Raw genomic sequence first — 14,017 nt, forward strand, 5'->3', positions numbered from 1 at the left:
TCTGTTCAGATATCTGTTTGGTCATGATATGATTTTGGTAGGTTGCGTATTTCTAGGAATTTATCCATTGCTTTAAGGATATTCAATTTGTTGGCATGTAATTGTTTATAATACTTCTATGATCTTTTAAATTTGTATTAACAGTCTTCATGTTTCATTTTTTCATTGAAAAATCTTTATTTATTTATTTATTTCTCTCTCACTTTCTCATTTTCTCTCTCTCTCACTTTCTCTCTCTCTCTCTCTCTCTCTCTCTCTCTCTCTTTCTTTCTTTCTTCTTTCTTCTTTCTTTTTTAACTTGAGCCCCATTTGGTGGTCCAGATGAAGTCCAGATAAAAATGTTTATATTTTTAAAAAGCCCTTTAAATGTAGGTAGTTTCTCCCTTTTCTGTATTTAGTGTATTTCTGTAGCAAGCCACCTGCCCCTTTTCTATGTTCTTAGTTTCTCTCAGGCATCCAACCTGTGTTGATTCATCAACACTTGTGAAGGAAACATACAAACTGGCCCCTCAGGTGGTCTTGGATACCACAGGTATCTTGGATTCTACTCTCTCCTTTCTCCATGGGAAAAGTATAGGGCTGATGTGATCTCTCTAGGCACTGAGCTATATGTACTAAGTTGGGGGAAGGGCTTGCACAGATAAAGAGAAATTCTTTTTCTTTCTCAATTTAATACAGCTACTTTTGATGTTTCGCTTATGCGGGTACTACAACTTTTCAGCTGAATTCTGTGCCTCCCAAAAAGGTATTTCAGTCTGTATGTTATCATCAAATAAGTGTTTCTGTAGGGAAATGAGGGTGGGGACTCCTTATTCCACATATCTCGTTGATAACACTCTCTCAAAGATGCAGAGTTTTGATTCCTACCACAACGTCTTTCAACTTGGCTATTTGACCTGTGTGGAAGTCTTGATGTATCTTTAAAAACCACAATGTATTATTTTTTTTTTTAATTTGGTATTTTTATGTTAGTTTTATTTTATTTATTTATTTATTTTTTTTTTTTTTCACTCCATTCTATTTTTTTTTTTTATTGGTGTTCAATTTACTAACATACAGAATAACACCCAGTGCCCGTCACCCATTCACTCCCACCCCCCGCCCTCCTCCCCTTCTACCACCCCTAGTTCGTTTCCCAGAGTTAGCAGTCTTTACGTTCTGTCTCCCTTTCTGATATTTCCCACACATTTCTTCCCCCTTCCCTTCTTTTTCCTTTCACTATTATTTATATTCCCCAAATGAATGAGAACATATGGAAAACTGTGTGGAGGTTCCTCAAACAGTTAAAAATATACCTGCCCTACGACCCAGCAATTGCACTGTTGGGGATTTACCCCAAAGATACAAATGCAATGAAACGCCGGGACACCTGCACCCCGATGTTTCTAGCAGCAATGGCCACGATAGCCAAACTGTGGAAGGAGCCTCGGTGTCCAACGAAAGATGAATGGATAAAGAAGATGTGGTTTATGTATACAATGGAATATTACTCAGCTATTAGAAATGACAAATACCCACCATTTGCTTCAACGTGGATGGAACTGGAGGGTATTATGCTGAGTGAAGTAAGTCAGTCGGAGAAGGTAAAAACCACAATGTATTATTTTAAACGTAATTAGGTGGTAACTCCAGCTATACCTGTTGTTGCATATATGAATTCATTGCTGTATTAAATCACTGTGCTTCTGGTTCCTGTTACATAGTTATTGATCTACTAAATGTATTTCACTGTCTATATTTGTTAGCAAAAATTTTTCCAGTATGGTGAACATACAGTGTTATATTAGTTTCAGGTATCTAATATAGTGATTCAACAATTCCATATGTTACCCAGTGCTCATCATGACAAGTGCACTCCTTAACCCGCATCACCTCTTTCACACATCCCCTACCACTTCACTTCTGATAACAGTTTGTTCCATATAATTAAGAGTCTGTTTCTTGGTTTGTTTCTCTATCTCTCCTTTTCTTTCCTTTGCTCATTTATTTTGTTTCTTAAATTCCTCATGAGTGAAATCATGGTATTTGTTTTTCTCTGGTTGATTTATTATTCTTAGCATTATATTCTCTATCTCCATCCATGTCATAGCAAATGACAAGATTCCACTCTTTTTTATGGCTGAATATTTTCCATTGCATATATTCCATGTCTTCTTTATCCATTCATTTATTGATGGGCATTCAGACTGCTTCCATAATCTGGCTGTTGTAAGTAGTGCTACAATAAACACAGAGGTGCATGTATCCCTTCGAATTAGTGTTTTTGTATTTTGGGGGTAAATACCCAGTAGTGTGATTGCTGGTTCATAGGGTAGTTCTATTTTAAACTTTTTGAGGAACCTCCCTACTGTTTGCCCATAATGGCTGCACCAGTTTGCATTCCCACCATCAGTGCATTTCTTTTTCTCCACATACTCATCAAAACTTGTTTCTTGTGTTGTCCGGAAAGTGTGAGGTGGTATCTCATTTCGTTTTGTTTTGCATTTCCCTGATGATGAGTGATGTTGAGCATTTTTGCATGTGTCTTCTGGCCATCTGGATGTTTCCTTTGGAGAAATGTCTGTTCATTTCTTCTGCTCATTTTTAAATTGGGTTACTTGTTTTTTGGGTGCTGAGTTTTGTAAGTTCTTTATATTTTTTGGATACTAACCCATTCTCAGACATGCCATTTGCAAAAGTCTTCCGCTATTTAGTATTTTGAGCTTCAGTTTTCTTGATTTTTTCTTTCACTGTGCAGAAGATTTTTATTTTGATGTAGTCTCAATAATTTATTTTTGATTTTGTTTCTCTTGCTCAGGAGACATAGCTAGAAAAATGTTGCTTCAGCCAATGTCGAAGAAGTTGTTGCCTGTTTTCTCCTCTAGGAATTTTATTATTTCAAGTCTCACTTTTAAGCCTTTAACTCATTTTGAATTTATTTTTGTGTATGGTGTGAGAAGATGGTCTACTTTCTTTCTTTTGCACATACCTGACCAGTTTTCCCAACACCATTGTTGAAGAGACTGTCTTTTTCCCATTAGGTAGTCTTGTTTTTTTAAGGTTTTATTTATTGATTGATGAGAGAGACACAGACATAGGCAGAGGGAGAAGCAGGCTCCTTGTGTGGAGCCCGATGCAAGACTCGATCGCAGGATCCCGGGATCACACCCTGAGCCAAAGGCAGATGCTCAATCACTGAGCCACTGAGGTGCCCCCCTCATTGGATATCCTTTCCTGCTTTGTTGAAGATTAATTGACTACATAGTTGTGGCTTTATTTCTGGGTTTTCTAATCTATTCCATTGATCTATCTGTTTTTGTGCCAGTGCATTTATTTTGATTACTACAGCTTTGCAATAAGCTGGAAGACTGGAGTTGTGATACCTCCAGATTTGCTTTTCTTTTTCAAGATTGCTTTGGCTATTTGGGGTCTTTTATATTTTCATACAAATTTTGGGATTGTTTTTTCTAGTTCTGTAGAGAATACTGTTGGTACTTTGAAAGAGATTGCAATGAATGTCTAGATTGCTTTGGATAGCATAGACATTTTAAATAATATTTATTCTTCTAATATGAGCCTGGAATGTGTTTCCATTTCTTTATGTCATCTTTTCTTTCATCAGTGTTCTACAGTTTTCAGAGTTTTGGTCTTTCATCTTTTTTGTTAGGTTTATTCCTAGGTGTCTTATTATTTATGGTGCAATTGTTAATGGGATTGTTTTCTTAATTTCTCTTTATGTTGCTTCATTATTGGTGTATAGAACTGCAACAGATATCAGCATATTGATTTTGCATCCTGAAACTTTTTTGAATTCATCAGTACTAGAAGTTTTTAGTGGAGTCTCTGGGCTTTCTCTATATAGTATCATGTCATCTGCAAATAGTGAGTGTTTGACTTCTTCCTTACCAGTTTGGATGCATTTTATTTCTTTTTGTTGTCTGATTATTGTGGCAAGAACTTCCAGTACTATGCTGAATAAAAGTGGTGAGAGTGGACATCCTGGACATCCTTGTCATGTTCTTGACATTAGGAAGAAGCTCTCAGTTTTTCCCTATTGAGAATGATGTTAGCTGTGGGTTTTTCACTTAAGGTCTTTATTATGTTGAGGTATGTTCCCTCTAATCCTGACTTTTTGAGGATTTTTATCATGAATATACATTGTACTTTGTCAAATGCTTTCTCTGCATCTATTGAAATGATCATATGGTTTTTATCTATTCTCTTATTGATGTGACATATCATCATGGTTGATTTGTGAATATTGAGCCACCCTTGCATCCTGGGAATAAATCCCACTTGATTGTGGTGAATGATTTTTTTGTAATGTATTTTTGCATTCAGTTTGCTAAAATTTTGTTGAGGATTTTTGCATCTATGTTCATTAGAGATATTGGCCTGTAGTTCTCTCTTTTGTGTGTGTAATATCTTTATCTGGTTTTGATATCAGCGTAATGCTGGCCTCATGGAATGAATGTGGGAGTTTCCCTTCCTTTTCTATTTTTTGGAATAGTTTTAGCAGAATAGGTATTAACTTTTCTATAAATATTTGGTAGAATTCACCCGTGAAGTCATCTGATCCTGCACTTTTGTTTTTTGGGAGTTTTTTAATTACTAATTCAATCTCTCTTTTTTTTTAATGTTTCAATTTTTACTTAAATTCCAGTTAGTTAACATATAGTATAATATTAGTTTCAGGAGTTTAGGGTCCTCTTACTCTACTATCTTCCCCAGAAGTTATTAGCAAAAATTTTCAGAAGCATTTTGCTATCTTCTGGCAGATGCAGCTACATATATTCAGTATTCTGTCTCAGGGCTCTATCAACTCTCCAGTTTTCTATTCTGTAGGACATCATCCAGGTCCATTACCATGATGATATAATGCTGTTGGACCTGGTGAGAACAAAGTAGCAAAATAGTATAGACATTTTTGTAAGTCACATGTATGCCAGAGAATGGGAAATATATTTCCCTCAATTCTTGGACTTTTCCCCTTGGGATAATTTCTAGGAGGCCAGTGGTCTAGAGTTGATGCAGTGGTGTTTGAATTTACTGAGACACATATGGATAGCATAGGGAGAATTTGTTAGTTCCTATAGGTGAATCTCAGCATCAATATTTATGATTTAAAACAATGTTCTTCCATCATCTGCAGCTTTTGTATAATAAGAAAACATTACTCAGCCATTAGAAAGGGTGAATATCCACCATTGTTTCGACATGGATGGATCTGGAAGGTATTATGCTGAGTGAAGTCAGTCAGTCGAAGAAGGACAATCATTATATGGTTTCACTCATATGGGGAATATAAAAAATAGTGAAAGGGATTGTAGGAGAAAGGATAGGAACTGAGTGGGAAAAATTAGAGAGGGAGACAAACAATGAGAGATTCCTAACTCTGGGAAACAAGGGAAGTGAAAGGCAGATGGGGTGACTGGGTGATGGGCACTGAGGAGGACACTTGACAGGATGAGCACTGGGTGTTATACTATATGTTGACAAATTGAACTTCAATAAAAAATGTATATAAAAAGAAAACATTTCTGTAACACTAATTTAAAAAGATAAATGCACCACTATGTTTATAATGACATTAGTTATAATAACCAAGATATGGAAGCAACCCATGTGCATCAATAGGTGAATGGATAAAGATGTGGTATATATATATGTATATATATATATATACATATATATATACACAATAGAATATTACTCAGCCATAAAAAAGGAATGAGATGTTGCCATTTGCAACAATATGGATGGGCCTAGAGGGTACAGTGCTAAGTGAAATAAGTCAGACAGAGAAAGTAAAACATGATTTCATTCATACGTGGAATTAAAACAAATGAACATAAAGCACATCTTCTTTATCCATTCATCTTTCGATGGACACCGAGGCTCCTTCCACAGTTTGGCTATTGTGGACCTGAATCTTTGGGGTAAATCCCCAACAGTGCAATTGCTGGGTCGTAGGGCAGGTCTGGGAAACGAACTAGGGGTGGTGGAAGGGGAGGAGGGCAGGGGGTGGGGGTGAGTGGGTGACGGGCACTGAGGGGGACACTCGATGGGATGAGCTATTCTGTATGTTATTCTGTATGTTGGTAAATTGAACACCAATAAAAAATTATTTTATTAAAAAAATAAAACAAATGAACAAAGAAAAGAGAGATACAACAAAGCAAAATAAAACAAAACAAAAAACCAAACCAGACTCTTAAATACAGATAACAATCTGGTGGTTGCCAGAGGGGAGATGAGTAGATGGATGGGTGAAATAAATAAAAGGGAATAAGAAATACAGATTCTTAGTTACAAAATAAATAAATCACAGAGATGAAATGTACAGCATCTAGAATATAGTCAATAAGATGGTAATAACATTTCTTGGTGACAGATGGTAGTTACACTTATCGTGGTGAACACTGAGTAATACATTGAGATGTCGAATCATATTGAATACACCTGAAACTAATATAACACTATATGGTAATTATACTTAAATAAAGGAATTTAAAAACAAAAAGAAAAAAGAAGAAAACAAGAAGGAAGGAAAAAGAGAAGAAAAAGAACAGAAAGAAATAAGAAAAGAAACAAACAAAAGAAAAAACATTTCTGGCTAGTTGATAGGCCTCAGTAGGGACCAAATACTTGAAGTTAGCACTTAACATGAGGTCTATAATGAAAATCCATAATGACTTTTATAATAATGATTCTCAACCCAGCATTATCTTATCTAGCTATTGCTTTAAAAATCTATAGCAAGATGAAGTGATGTTAAGTAGAGACTGTCTTGAAAAGTGGAATATACCTTGGCATTTATTATTTCCAAACAAAGAGATGACTGATTCTTTATTGCCAGCACCCAAAAGTCTATCTGACAGATTCCTTTAAAGCACAGTATTCTGTGTCGGAAAACCTAGACATGTCAAGGAATTAATGCACTCTTTGAAAATAAAGAAAAAGTATTCCAGCTTTCTTTACCTTCAATTAGGATAATTCTAAGCCACAATTTATAGAGTCCCCTAGCAGGCCATAATAGGCTTGAATCTCAGTTACCTTTGTCAACATAAGCATCCTTGATGTCTCACTTTCCATTTCCTTAATGATGTTTCCAAAAATCAACTTTCACATAAATTACTGACAATCAGTTTTTGTCTTTGGATCTTCTTCTGAGAAAGTGCAACCTGAGCAACTAGATAGATTACTAGTCCTATGCATATATGATATAATGATTTCTGCATATATGATATAATGATTTCTGACATTATCCAAAGCAAGTTTACAGTTCATTTGCAAACCTCTGGGAAAAGGAAGGATGTAATTATATCCTTCTATGATCAAAATGATCATAATGTCAATTATAAATATTATTTAGTAGATAGTGATGCTGTCTGCTAAAATAACCCATAGTGTAGTGGATTCACAATTTCTATGGTAGTAAAGGTAAGGAGTAAATGCTCTACAGAAGTATTAGATATCTATCCAATGAGGAAGATGTTATATCCAGATCTGGATGTGTTAAGTATCAGAAACCTAAGTGAAAATATCGAATAGGCTGATGGATATATAGGTGTAGAGTTTCACAACCAGATTCAGTCAGCAAAATTTGAGATAATGTCCCCATTTGCTCAGTCTTTTTATGGCTACCTTTATGTCTTTGTTTTTTAATGTATAGATGGCAGGATTCAAGACCGGGGTGATAGCAAAGTCAGCAATGAACAAGTATTTGTCAATTGATGATATGGGGAAAGGCCAGACATAGAGAAACATGCATGGAGTGAAAAATAGAACCACCACAGAGATGTGAGATGACAGTGTGACAAACGCTTTGGACACATCTCCTGAAGCACATTTCCAGACAATGACCAAAATGAAGACATAGGAAAGGATTAGCAGGAAGAAGGCACCCATAGTCATGAAGCCACTGTTGGCAGCAATAATAAACTCAAACTTGGCTCCATCTGTGCACACAAGCTTTATGATCCTGAGAAAGTCACAGTAAAAGCTGTCTACTTCATTAGGACCACAAAAAGGCAAGTTTATAATGAAATCAAACTGAGACATAGCATGGATCACTCCAATCACTCAGCCAGTGATTACAAATGAAACACATATTTTAGAGTTCATGATGTTCAGATAGTGAAGAGGCTTACAGATCACCGTGTACCTGTCAAATTCCATGGCTATGAGCAGCACCATCTCCACTCCTCCCATGATGTGGATGAAGCATATCTGTGTCATGCAACCTTGGAAGGAAATTATCTTGTATTCATTTAAAAGGTCCCCAATCATCTTTGGGACTGTTGTAGAGGAAAGTCCCACATCAATGAGGGACAGGTTGGCCCGTAGGAAGTACATAGGAGAATGTAGGTGAGAATCAAAGATTATCAAAAAGAAAATGAAGAGATTTTTCAGGATGATCCCTAAATAGATCAAGGAAAATATCAATCAACATGAGAAAAGCTCTAGTTTCCCAAGAACTAGAGAGTCCCAGCAACACAAACTCAGAAACCACAGAATTATTTAATGCATCCCTTGACTTGGGCAGAAGAGCTGATTTTCAAATCACCTAAAGATAGAAAATGAAGAAAGGTGAGAATCAGTGGTACAAATATAGGTTTCTTGGGGCGCTTGAGTGCCTCAGTCAGTTAAGTGTCCAACCCTCGATTTTGGCTTAGGTCATGATCTCAGGGTTGTAAGATGAAGCCCCACATCTGACTTCATGCTCAGCATGGAGCTTGTTTGAGATTCTCTCCCTTGCTCTCTCTCTCTGCCCCTCTCCCCAACCCTCTCTAAAAAACCCACAAAACAAGAAATCAAATACAGGTTTTCTGTGTATGTTGCTAGATTGTTCTGTGGTTCATATTCTAGAGTTAGAAAGCATTTAATTGGAAAAATATAAAGAAAATAGAATTATTATAATGATCAGGGGAGTGATTATATAAAAAGAGAAAAAATGAGTACTTTAGATGGAGATTAATTGGGGTATTTCCCTTCTTATTACATTAACAGGCATTTTTTTTCTTGTTACCGATTTCAAGGCATTTCCCCTGACCACTTAATTCTCACAACCAAATAATCTCTAACATTAATATTCTCATACTAACTTACATATTCTTGTTACCTGGATATTTTATTTCACCGGTCAAATAGAGATCATCAGGCTGAAACTGTTTAATAAATTTCACCTTGCTTCATCTCATCTGTGGATTGTTTTCTTTTTTGTACAATTTATCATGCATGTCATATATTCATATTGAAATTATTCATAATACATTGTTCAAGACACATTATTGTCATAAGACATGCATTTATCTCTATATCAAATAAAATATTGGATATGAAAAAATAAATACCTGTTATTAAGAAAATGTTTATCAAGCAAAGATAATATTAAAAGATAATTATTTATTCACCATGCAAACCACTGTACTAAGCATACTATCTCATTTTTACTTTATAAAATTCCATAAGATAGTAACTGTTTTATTAGATTCATTTTATTAGTGGAGAAACTGAGTTCCAGAGGGATCAATTGTCAGAGGCAGAATTTGTATCTACAGTTGCAGGACACCAGAATTCCTGATCTAAACCATGGCACTATGGTCTTTAAGGACGGCCCTTTTAAGTATATCCCAGGTCTTACCCAAGATCCATCAATTAATTTTCTTCTTTAAATTTTCCTTGACCTATAACTACCATAGCTTTAGCATTTTGACCTATTGTTAGTATAAAGAACTCTCTTTTGAAAAGATCAAATCTCTGTATCTTGTGTTATTTTCTAATGTTTTCTCTCTCCAACTCCTCATTGGTAAGCTGGCCCACACTTTTTGTTCATTCATAAGCTAAAGATGGTGTCCACGGATTTCTCATTTGTTAGAAAGAAGCTTTGGATTCTGGATACCTCATGTAATAATCACTTTTCAGTCACTACTTACCTTGATCTCTCTGCAGGATTTGATACTGTTTATCACTCCTTTGTTTCTGTAATTCTTTCTGCCTTTGGCTCCTTATCTTTTTTAAAGCCATTCCCCTTCCCACGTCTTGCTAATAGAAATTCTGTTTATTTAGGTAGTTAGCTGAAATCGCTTAAATTAGGAGGGAGTATAACACACTATCCTACCTTGAAAGTGTTTTATATGATTTTTCTAAATCAGTTACTATAATTACATTTTTTGGCCAGAGAATGGTGTAAGAAGGGTTATGTGCCCCAGAACTGTTCAGTGAGTGGTAAATCAGTGTCATCTGTGGAGGGTTTTCTCCCTAAATAAAAGGACATATCTTCATGTGCACATGGTTTTCCTGCATTTATTTTTATTTATTTATTTATTTATTTATTTATTTATTTATTTATTTATTTACTGGAGTTCAATTTGCCAACATATACCACAACACCTAGTGTTCATACTGTCAAGTGCCCCCCTCAGTGTGTGTCACCCGGTCACTCCATGCCCCCGCACTTCTTCCATTCCATTACCCCTTGTTCGTTTACTAGAGTTAGGTGTCTCTCATGTTCTGTCACCCTCACTGATATTTCCCACTCATTTTCTCTCCTTTCCCTCTTATTCTATTTCACTGTTTTTTATATTCCCCAAATGAACGAGACCATATAATGTTTGTCCTTCTCCGATTGACTTATTTCACTCAGCATAATATACCCTCCAGTTCCATCCACGTTGAAGCAAATAGTGGGTATTTGTCGTTTCTAGTGGCTGAGTAATATTCCATTGTATACATAAACCACATCTTTATCCATTCATCTTTCGATGGACACCGAGGCTCCTCCCACAGCTTGACTATTGTGGACATTGCTGCTATAAACATCGGGGTGCAGGTGTTCTAGCATTTCACTGCATCTTTATCTTTGGGGTAAATCCCCAGCAGTGCAATTGCTGGGTCATAGGGCAGGTCTATTTTTAACTCTTTGAGGAACCTCCACACAGTTTTCCAGAGTGGCTGCACCAGTTCACATTCCCACCAACAGTGTAAGAGGGTTCCCTTTTCTCTGCATCCTCTCTAACATTTGTTATTTCCTGCCTTGTTAGTTTTCCCCATTCTCACTGGTGTGAGGTGGTATCTCATTGTGGTTTTGATTTGTATTTCCCTGATGGCAAGTGATGCGGAGCATTTTCTCATGTGCTTGTTGGCCATGTCTATGTCTTCCTCTGTGAGATTTCTGTTCATGTCTTTGGCCCATTTTATGATTGGGTTGTTTGTTTCTTTGCTGTTGAGTTTAGTAAGTTCTTTATAGATCTTGGATACTAGCCCTTTATCTGATACGTCATTTGCAAATATCTTCTCCCATTCTGTAGGTTGTCTTTTAGTTTTGTTGACTGTTTCTTCTGCTGTGCAGAAGCTTCTTATCTTGATGAAGTCCCAATAATTCAGTTTTGCTTTTGTTTCTTTTGCCTTCATGGATGTATCTTGCAAGAGGTTGCTGTGGCCAAGTTCAAAAAGAGTATTGCCTGTGTTCTCCTCTAGGATTTTGGTGGATTCTTGTCTCACATTTAGATCTTTCATCCATTTTGAGTTTATCTAAGTGTATGGTGTAAAAGAATGGTCTAGTTTCATTCTGCATGTGGCTGTCCAATTTACCCAGCACCATTAATTGAAGAGACTGTCTTTTTTCCAGCAGATAGTCTTTCCTGCTTTGTCAAATATAGTTGACCATAGAGTTGAGGGCCCATTTCTGGATTCTCTATTCTGTTCCATTGATCTATGTGTCTGTTTTTGTGCCAGTACCACACCGTCTTAATGAGCACAGCTTTGTGGTACAACCTAACATCTGGCATTGTGATGCCCCCGGCTCTGTTTTTTTTTCTCACTGTATGTCTCTCTCATGAATAAATAAAGGTCTAAAAAAAATAAAAGAGAGAGATGCATGAGTTGACCTATTGGAATCATGGGTAAGATGCTCAAGCTCATGCAAAAGAGATAGAAAAGGGTTTTGATAATAAAGTTAATTGTATACAATCTGGTATGGAGGGGTTGTGGAATGCTCCTAAAAGCACAACTGTTGTAAAAATATTATTTATAATAGCATTTCTCCTAGAAGAATGGCGCTAATGGAACTGCTGCACATTGAGTGTAGAAACTAGAACTGAGTTCCAATTGTCCTTCCATTGGTCCCAGTTGACTGTTGGTCTCTGCTGGGGTTGAGATAAGTCACATGACAGCTCGTGATCAAGGTGCAAAAATTAGTCCTAGATATTCTGGGTAATAATTAGTGTTGAGAGTATAAACAATCTACATATTAACAGGACTGGCGGTGGGATAACTGCTACTACTTTGTAGGAAACTGTTTGTGCCACTGCTGACAGGGCTCCAGTAGTGAGAGTTTTGAATGTGCATGTCAGCCCAACCCTGACCTGAAAATGGAATAAATAGCTAAGCTAGATATGAGTTTATAAATAATACTCCTAGGTTTGTAATAATCAATGGGTATGGTATGAGTAGTTGGAATCCACCTTCTTAGGGCTAAAGTGAGGGCTAGGGTTGGTGCCTCAATAAATGTGGGTATCGATGTTGTGAGTCAGTGTATTGGTTCCTTAACGAAGAGCCCGAGAGCATCAGAGATGGATCAGAGTGCACCATGGGGCCCACAATGTGTGTTCTTCTCTGAAGTTGCAGAAAGGCTGATACTTTTCACTCGATTAGTGTGAGGAATGTTACAGCAAGTCACACAGGTATAATCACCGACAGATTAATTATTAACGTGCCAGTAGGAAGAGGAATTGAACCTCTGGCAGTAAAAGTCTAAGTTTTAGGAGTTACCAGGCTGTGCCACACTGACATGCCCTGTTCTTGGGCAGAGTGAGATATAAATCGGTTGGATTAGTATTACCTCCTCTATTAGTGTGAAGGCCCTTTCGTAAAGTGTTTGGTAAACAGGTAAGACTTGTGTTTGCGGAGTTCCTTTAACTTTTAAAAATCTTCCCTTAGATGCATACCTGTGTGGGTTAACAATTAGGTTAATAAGTAATGAATTATTTGGTTAAATTTATCTTATTGTTAACTATCGGTGATTATCCCTTCTAATACAAGCTTATGCAAGGAGAAATAATTCATGTTTCCCAGAGGAACAGTAATTCCTCTATTTATTAATGGATAGATTAATTGAGTATTAGGTTAGGAGTTTGTCTTTAGTGTTTGAATTTTTTATATTTTATTTAAATTCAATTTGCCAACATAAAGCATAACAACCAGTGCTCATCTCCTCCTGTGCCCTGTTTACTACTCATCACCCCATTACCTACCCCCCACCCACCTCTGCAACCCTTTGTTTGTTTCCCAGAATTAGGAGTCTCCCATGGTTTGTCTAAATTGCCCTGGGTAGCAGAGACATTTTCACAATATTGATTCTTCCAATCCATGAGTATGGAATGCTTTTCTGTCTCTTTGTGTATTCTTTGATTTCTTTCATGATTGTTCTATAGTTTTTAGGGTATAGATTCTTTTCCTCTTTGGTTAGGTTTATTCTTAGCTATCTTATGTTTTGGGGTGCAATTGTAAATGGGATGGGCTCCTTAATTTCTCTTTCTTCAGTCTCATTGTTAGTGGATAGAAATGCTACTGACTTCTGGGCATTGATTTTGTATCCTGCCACACTGCTGAATTGCTGTAGGAGTTCTAGCAATCTTGGGGTGGAGTCTTTTGGGTTTTCTATATATCAGTATCATGTCATCAGTGAAGAGGAAGAGTTTGACTTCTTCTTTGCCAATTTGAATGCCTTTTAATTCTTTTTGTTGTCTGATTGCTGAGACTAGGACTTCTAGTACTATGTTGAATAGCAGTGGTGAGAGTGGACATCCTATCATGTTCCTGATCTTAGTGGAAAGGCTCCCAGTGTTTCCCCATCGAGAAGGATATTCGCTGTGGGCTTTTCATAGATGGCTTTTAAGATGCTGAGGAATGTTCCCTTTATCCCTACACTCTGAAGAGTTTTGATCAGGAATGGATGCTGTATTTTGTCAAATGCAGAGGATCATATGGTTCTTGTATTTTCTCTTGTTGATATGATCTATCACGTTGATTGTTT

At 36.6% G+C, this 14,017-nt stretch overlaps 1 pseudogene; it reads right to left on the reverse strand.

Annotated features, from left to right (window-relative positions):
• Positions 1–7,575: 7,575 nt before the first annotated feature.
• Positions 7,576–10,008, reverse strand: LOC112675428 (olfactory receptor 4F15-like; annotated as a pseudogene).
• Between the last annotated feature and the right edge of the window lie 4,009 nt (positions 10,009–14,017).

This window comes from Canis lupus, chromosome 30, assembly GCF_003254725.2.
Source record: "Canis lupus dingo isolate Sandy chromosome 30, ASM325472v2, whole genome shotgun sequence".
Taxonomy (NCBI): domain Eukaryota; kingdom Metazoa; phylum Chordata; class Mammalia; order Carnivora; family Canidae; genus Canis; species Canis lupus.